The sequence below is a fragment of the Sceloporus occidentalis genome, unplaced genomic scaffold, assembly GCF_023333645.1.
Source record: "Sceloporus occidentalis isolate IW3139 unplaced genomic scaffold, rSceOcc1.0.p SCAF_23, whole genome shotgun sequence".
Classification (NCBI taxonomy): Eukaryota; Metazoa; Chordata; class Lepidosauria; order Squamata; family Phrynosomatidae; genus Sceloporus; species Sceloporus occidentalis.
In genome coordinates, this window is record NW_028317003.1 from 510,001 (window position 1) to 517,500 (window position 7,500).

The following is a 7,500-nucleotide window of genomic DNA, read 5'->3' on the forward strand; positions in this document are numbered from 1 at the left end:
TCCGGCGGGCTCGCCCCCGCCGGCCGCTTTGGTGACTCTAGATAACCTCGGGCCGATCGCACGTCCCCGTGACGGCGACGATACATTCGGATGTCTGCCCTATCAACTTTCGATGGTACTTTCTGTGCCTACCATGGTGACCACGGGTAACGGGGAATCAGGGTTCGATTCCGGAGAGGGAGCCTGAGAAACGGCTACCACATCCAAGGAAGGCAGCAGGCGCGCAAATTACCCACTCCCGACTCGGGGAGGTAGTGACGAAAAATAACAATACAGGACTCTTTCGAGGCCCTGTAATTGGAATGAGTACACTTTAAATCCTTTAACGAGGATCTATTGGAGGGCAAGTCTGGTGCCAGCAGCCGCGGTAATTCCAGCTCCAATCAGGGCTGGGCGTCGGCTGCTCACTGTGGAGTTGGGAGGCGAGGGGAGAGGAGGTGTTTTTGTGTTGCTGGTGGAACTTGGTTTCTTTTTTATTACTTTCGGTGCTGGACGTTTGCTACCCCGGGGAAGGTAACTGCCTCCCCGGGGTCCCATCATGGCCTCCACCCTCATTGAGGAGTGGAGGGGCCGCATTGCCATAATCTCGGAGAAACTGGTCTACACGGAGGACGGCATCCTACTCCCATCACGGGAGACTGCAGGAACCGTATGCAGGGCTGTGCGTCGGAACATGGAGGCGCTCGAGGCATACACCACGGCCTTGAGCGCCAAAATAGCCATGCTCAAGAAGGGAGTCGGTCTGCCCCACCATCTGAGGGTCGACCAGACTTCCCTCCTGTTGCTGGGGGCCCTCCATCTACGGGCCCTCGCCCTCAGGGACGCCGGGGCCAGGGCCTTGGAGACCGCCGAGGCGAGTGTGAATACGAACCCTGAAGATGAGGAGGCGGTGGAACAGGGCCCTTCCTATGCCCAAAAGGCTAAGGTGGGGCTCCCAGTACCTGCGGAGTCAGACGGGGAACCCCTCAGGCAGGCCCTGGCTAACCTCCAACAAGAGTTGCGTTCCCTGGGGGAGGAGAAGGAGGAGGTTGCCGGACAGCTGAAAGAGCTCCGGCAGCAGAGCAACAGGGTGGGGAGTCGTCATCGCGGCCCCATACGGGAGCGGATCGTCTCCCTGAAGGAGAAAGAAGCGGAGTTGGCGAGACGCACAGCCCAGAACCGTGACCGCGTGCGGTTCCTGCAGGAGAAGCTGCGGGAGCAGGAGGTGGAGGAGTCGGGGGTACCACCGACCCCGGAGGACCCGGAACCGGTGGCGCCTACATCACCACCGCCACCGCCACCACCACAGTACGACGGGACCCAGGAGAGGTCCGCTATACGAAGGCCGCTGATTTTTTCAATGGAGGAATTGGACGAGGAGGAGGACATTAAGATCCAAGCTGCGCCACGGAGGCGGAAAAAGAAGACCACCAGGAGCAGGCCCGCTATCCAATCGTCCGGGGAGGAGAGCGTCGGGGATACCCCCCCCATCATGTCCGAGGAGGAGTTCCCATCCCTCCCGGCCCGGGTCCCCGACGCTGCTGCCGAGGATCCGAGAGCGGGCCCTTCCCGTCGGAGGGCCAGGGACACTATCCCCGCCGGTCTGCGTTTGGCCGGTGAGCCCCGGGGACCTTGTGTGAGTACCTTCCCCGATGTACCTGTCGGTATGTCCCCTGTTGTTGTCATGTCCCCTGTTGTCCCCCCACCCCCAGTGTGTGTTCCCTCTGTAGTACGTTCACGTTCCCCTGTCTGTGTCCGTCCGTCTTCCGTGGCCCCCGTCGGGGCGCGGGTTTTGTCACCCCCGCGGCCGGCTGCGGCACCGGCGACCGCTTCGGCGGCCGCCGGGGCGGCTGCTGCTGCCGCGGGATCCGTGCCGGCGCTCCCGGCGGCGTGCCCGCCTCCTTGTCCCTCCAGAGGGATCGGCGGTTCTGTGGCCGCTCCCCCCGTTGTAATTGGTCCCATCCACCCTGTGGTGGTGGACCTAGTTGTCCCGGCTGCTCCTGCGGCTTCGGTGTCCCCGGAGGTGCCGTCCTCCGTGTACGGGGCCGCCGCTAACCGGGCTGCCCTCCCCCTGTCCAGACTACTCCGGGCGGAGGAATCGCCCGGAGTGCAGCTAAAAGAAGCTGCCGTTGCGAGTGGGGCTGCCGCTACCTGGGCGGCCCGCCCTCTGTCCCCACTACTCCGGGCGGAGGACTCGCCTGGAGGGCAGCCAGAGGCGGCTGTTGTTGTGAGCGGGGCCGCCGCTACCCGGGTGGCCCGCTCCCTGTCCAAACTACCCCGGACAGATGATAATCTGTCCGGAGTTTTGCCGGGCGCCGCGGTTTCGATGGAGGCAGTGCCGGGTGCGGCTGCGGTCCCCGCCGGGGTCACTCCGGCAGCGGTGCCGGTGACCCCCGGGGCTCCCGCAGCCGTGATGCCGGTTGCTGGCTCCGCCCCCGCCGCGGCACAGGCCACGCCCCCCGGTAATTTTAAAGTCACGGTGCACAACACACACACTGTATGCCAGGGGACCGCGGGACCACCCGCGATGGCCCCTACGGTCAGGGTGGGGAAGGACCCTGGGGGGCAGAACCCCGGGAGGTCGGCGGTGGCCCGGGCTGCGGGGGTGGTTGCCCCTGCTTCGAAAGAGGTGGGGGTGGCGGCCGCTGCGGTCAGGGCTCCTGCTCCGGCCGAAGGGGGGATTCCCACCGGGGTGACACCTTCCCCCGCCGTGACACAGGGGGTCGCTTCGGTGGCCGCGGTACCCGCCGGTGGGTCCACGGGCGGGCATGGTAGCGGGGCCACGGGGGGGTCCACAGTGCCCATAGTGCCCACTCCAACGGTGGCCCCAGGTGCGACACCCGCAACCGCTAACGCCTGGGCGGCGGGTCCCCCGAAGGTTCAGGTGCCACCACCAGGCAGGCGGGCTACGGGACTCCCAGCGGGGCAACCCATGCGGAGAAGGAACGTGGTCCGCCTGCTGCACGTAGCGGAGGGATCCGTGCCCGATAGGAAGCGGGTGGTAGGGGCCCTGAAGGACCTGGGCTTTGCGGTCGCGGACTTTTTCGCCATCATCCACGTTAGCGGCACCCCTGAGTATGACATCAGTTTCATGTCCCCGAGGGGTCTGGAGAGGTTCTGGACCCTTTGGGAGGGGGTGCCAAAGTCCGGCGACAGCCTATGGGCCCGGTTCAATGTCCAGGCCATATCGCGCCAGGAGGTCCGCAAGGTGAACTTCCTGGTGCGGAATGAGTCCATACCCGTCGCGGACATACTGGTGTGGGCCCGCAGATACGGGGAGGTCTTGACCACCCCGGTCAAGACTCTCTGTGAGGACGGGATCTGGAACGGCGGCTGGACGGTCAACATCCGTCTGAAGGAGGTACGGGGTCTCCTACAGCACATGCCCAACTCCTTCTTCATCGGGACTGACCGGGTATCGTGCTTCTATCCCGGTCAGCCCCGGGTGTGCCACAAGTGTGGCTCGCCCCGGCATTTCAGCATAGGGTGTGATGTCACCAAGTGCACCCTATGCGGTGTTGTAGGACACTCCAAGCAGGAGTGCACTACCATCCGTTGCAACCTGTGCGGGGTGTTGGGTCATTCCTACAGAGCGTGTCCTGAAGCCCAGCACAACTTGGACAGTATCTGGGAAGGAGAGGGCGAATTCGCAGAGGAAGACCCGCGGCCAGTTGTGGGGGGCGCTCGGGACAAGGCTCTACCCGACGCCCCAGGTACCTCCTCCGGCACCGACCCCGTAAGTAACATCATTGACCCGTTGCCTGTCCGTCCAAAACAACGAATGTCTCACCCCATTTCTGTCTGTACTCCTTCCACAGGCATCACCACACGATCGGCGTCAGGACCCCGAGCCGCAACCACGCGGGATGAGTCGGGGTGGACGACTGTCGGTCCGAGGAAGGAGACCCCAACTCAGGAGGCAGCTCGGAGAGGTCCGGTAAGATCCTCCGCCTCTGCTAAGACCCCTTCCCGGGGGGATCCACCCTCCACACTAGAGGGGGAGAAAGTCCCTTCGGGACGGGGGAGCTCCGGGGCCCCGAAACCCAAATCCATCGTTGTCGCTGCCGCAAAATCATCAGCGGCGGCGGCCGTCGCTGAAACCGCTATCGGCAAGACGTGCGGGGACATACCAGTCCAGAACAGGTTTAGTGCCCTGATGGACTGGGGTACCCGCATGGAGGTCGAGGAGGCGGCAGAGGCGGCGGCGGTAGTGGCGACAGTGGCGGGGGAGGGTGGAAGGGCCGCGGAAGCTCGAGGACACCTGGCAGAGGTGGAGGATAGCGAGTTGGTAGAGGTGCCGATTCCGGAGGAGGACGCCTTGCCCGCGGGGCTCTCCGCGAAAAGGTACCCCTCAGACTCGGACGGTGAGAACGTACGGAAAAAGGGAAAGTCTCCTCATTCTCATCACCCTTGATGGCGACTCTCCCCATACTATCCTTAGCCACTCATAACGTGGCTAGTATTAAGACGTGCAGGGCCCGATTTATAGCCTATGATAACTGGCACAGGGAGAACTACCATATAATCTTTGTCCAGGAAACCCGCCTGGACTCCCTGGGGGCCCTGCATGCAGCTAAACGCGACTGGAGATGGGGGCACTCCTTTTTTTCACTAGCCACGGAGGGCTACGGGGGAGTTGCCATCCTGTTCCAGGGTGTGGACATAACGTTCAATAGGGTGATTGAGATAACGAAGGGTAGGTGCGTAGTTCTTGATGTGTCGGTAGGCAGGCAGCCTCTCCGTCTGATTAATATCTATGCCCCCCAGACCAAGTGGGAGAGGAAGCGTCTGTTTAACGAGATAGAGCCTTTCCTCTACACGTCCCGGCATATTGTCTTTGCTGGTGATTTTAATACCGTTACTAGGACCAAAGACAGGAAAGGTGGCAAAGACAAACCGGGATACGACGCTTTGGCCCTTACTAGAATAGTCAGGCAGGCAGGCTTGGTAGATGTGCATATTAAGCACAACCCAGACCTCACAGGTTACACATATCAGCGAGGTAACTGCCAGAGTAGGATAGATAGGATTTATGTTAAGGAGTCTCTTCCGGTGACGGCACTTGTGCTTAAACCGGTGGAGTTCTCCGATCACTTTATTCTTACCTGTCTGTTAAATGTCTCGCAGGCTCCGCTAAGAGGTAAAGGGATTTGGCGACTTAATTCTGACATCTTGACAGAAGGCTGGGTTCAGCAGGCTTTCGAGAACTTCTTTCATGACCAGGTCACCGTTGCGGAATTCTGCACGACGAAGTCTGAGTGGTGGGAGATGGTGAAGGTAAGAACCCGTGCCTTATTTCGCTCTCTTTCTCAGAACATCCAGTCCTCAAAGTACAGGACTTATCTCGGGCTCCTGTGCAAGTTAGACTGTCTGGTGTCGCAACGAGGTGATCCCGGGGACATCTCTAGGGTCAAATCCATGATGAGGACGTTCCAGTATGACAGGTATGCCTCCTTGCTCAGGGAAAGGGATCATGGGGCTTACCACTCACCCGATCCTTTTCTTAGTTGCAAAAGGAAGGAGTCTGCTAAGATCATTACCTGTCTGCGGAACACCCTCGGTGTCCTGGAGGAAACTCCTCGGGGGATACAGAGGGTTGTCCGCGATTACTATGTGGAGCTCCTCGGACAGAGGAGACCCTGCCGACATCAGGCGGACGACTTTTTGATGGGTCTTTCCCTTCCTGAGATTGATCATGGAAAGCTGGATGAGTTGGTTAGCCCAATCACTGTCAAGGAGGTCACGGAGACAATATTAGAGCAGACGAGGAAAAAATCTCCGGGCCCTGACGGTCTTACGGCCGAATTCTATCATGCCTTCTGCGGTCTCCTGGCCCCTAGTCTCACCGAAGTTTTTAATGAAAGCCTGGAGAGGGGGATACTCCCTCCTTCGATGAGATCCTCGGCAGTGATTATGCTAACTAAGCCCAGAGTTGTCGACACGGCTGATGTGGGGAACTGGCGACCCATATCACTCTTGAATGTCGACAGGAAGGTTTTGGCGAAGATCATTTTTAAACGTTTGCAGGGGGTCGCAAGTGAGGTCTTGTCTGATTCTCAATACTGCACCGTGAAGGGCAGAACTGTCTTTGACGCCGTCTGCGAGGTCAGGGAAGCCATCGAGCGGTGTAGGGTAGAGGATGGGGATAAGTATCTCTTGGCACTTGATCAGTCGAAGGCGTTTGATCGGGTGGATCATTACTATCTGTGGGCAGTCTTGCGCAGGTATGGCTTGCCGGGAAAACTTATCAATTGGCTGATTTCTTTATATAGAGGGGCCGAAAGCTTCACTCTTGTTAATGGATGGAGAGGCAAACCGTTTAAAATCCGATCTGGGGTGAGGCAGGGCTGTCCCCTCAGCCCCCTCTTGTACGTCTTTGCTATAGATCCCTTCATCCGAAGGGTTGATGCAAGTCGTTTAAGAGGAGTGGCCCGAACCCCAGGAAGGCCCTTACGGATACTGGCTTACGCTGACGACATCTCTGTGATTGTGTCCGACACACAGGAGGCAGTCACAGTGGATGAAATGATGAAGAGCTATTCTGCTGCCACTTCCTCCCGGATTAACCGGGACAAGAGCGTAGTTTTCTGGTGCGGGAAGGAGGGGAAGCAATTCCCTCTCCCCGACGGTTTCCCAGTGGCCCGTGACCAAATTCAAATCTTGGGGGTTAAGTTCGGACCGGGAGATTACTCGTTGGTCAACTGGACCGAACGTTTAGCTGTGGCCTGCAGCAAGGTAGACGAGTGTTGCCGGTGGAAACTGACCTACAGAGAAAGGGTTCACCTGATTAAAACCTACGTATTGCCCCTGTTTACGTACGTCAGTCACACCTGTCTTTTGCCATGTAGCCTTCACTCGCGGGTGTTCGGTTTGTTCTTTCGCATGTTGTGGGGGAACAGGCTCAACCTCATTAAGCGGGAAGTGACGTACCTAGCCCGGCGACACGGTGGGTTGGCCATGGTTAACCCAGTTGTTGTCCTGACTACTAACTTTCTGAAAAGGAACTTCGGGCCTCTCGGAAGAGATGACCCCCAGACACCGGGCTGGGTGCACAGTTTCAGGAAATGGGGAGACCCCTTTTTACAGGACTGGTTTATGGGCGGGAGAGTGAAAAGCATGCGTGTTCGGCACGGCTCCTATCTCCCGACTTCGGTAGCCCAGGGAGTGAGGTTGTTACGCCGGTGGAATGTGACGGTTGAGGAGGTCAGGGATACACCCAAGCGAGTCCTTGACTCTAGGGTGCTGGCCACTCACTTTAGCGTTTCGCTGGCCTTGAAAGACTGCGCGCCACGGACTCTCGCTTCGGGATTACAAAATCTAAATTCCGAACGACTGCCCGAGAAATATCAGGACGTGGCGTTTCTCAGTTTTCACGGTAGACTATATGTAAGAGGGAATCTTAAGTACCGGAACATAGCGGATCGCGGTTGTCCCCGGGTGGAATGTTTCGGGAAAGTTGAGTCCATGGACCACTTTCTGCTTGAGTGCCCCTTTAATGTGGATGTTTACCGGGGGGTGTCA

General features: G+C 59.1%; 1 pseudogene; it reads left to right on the plus strand.

Annotated features, from left to right (window-relative positions):
• Nucleotides 1-391, plus strand: part of LOC149300654 (18S ribosomal RNA) — a pseudogene marked incomplete at both ends in the record, with an annotated part of 613 nt that extends 222 nt beyond the window's left edge.
• Between the last annotated feature and the right edge of the window lie 7,109 nt (nucleotides 392-7,500).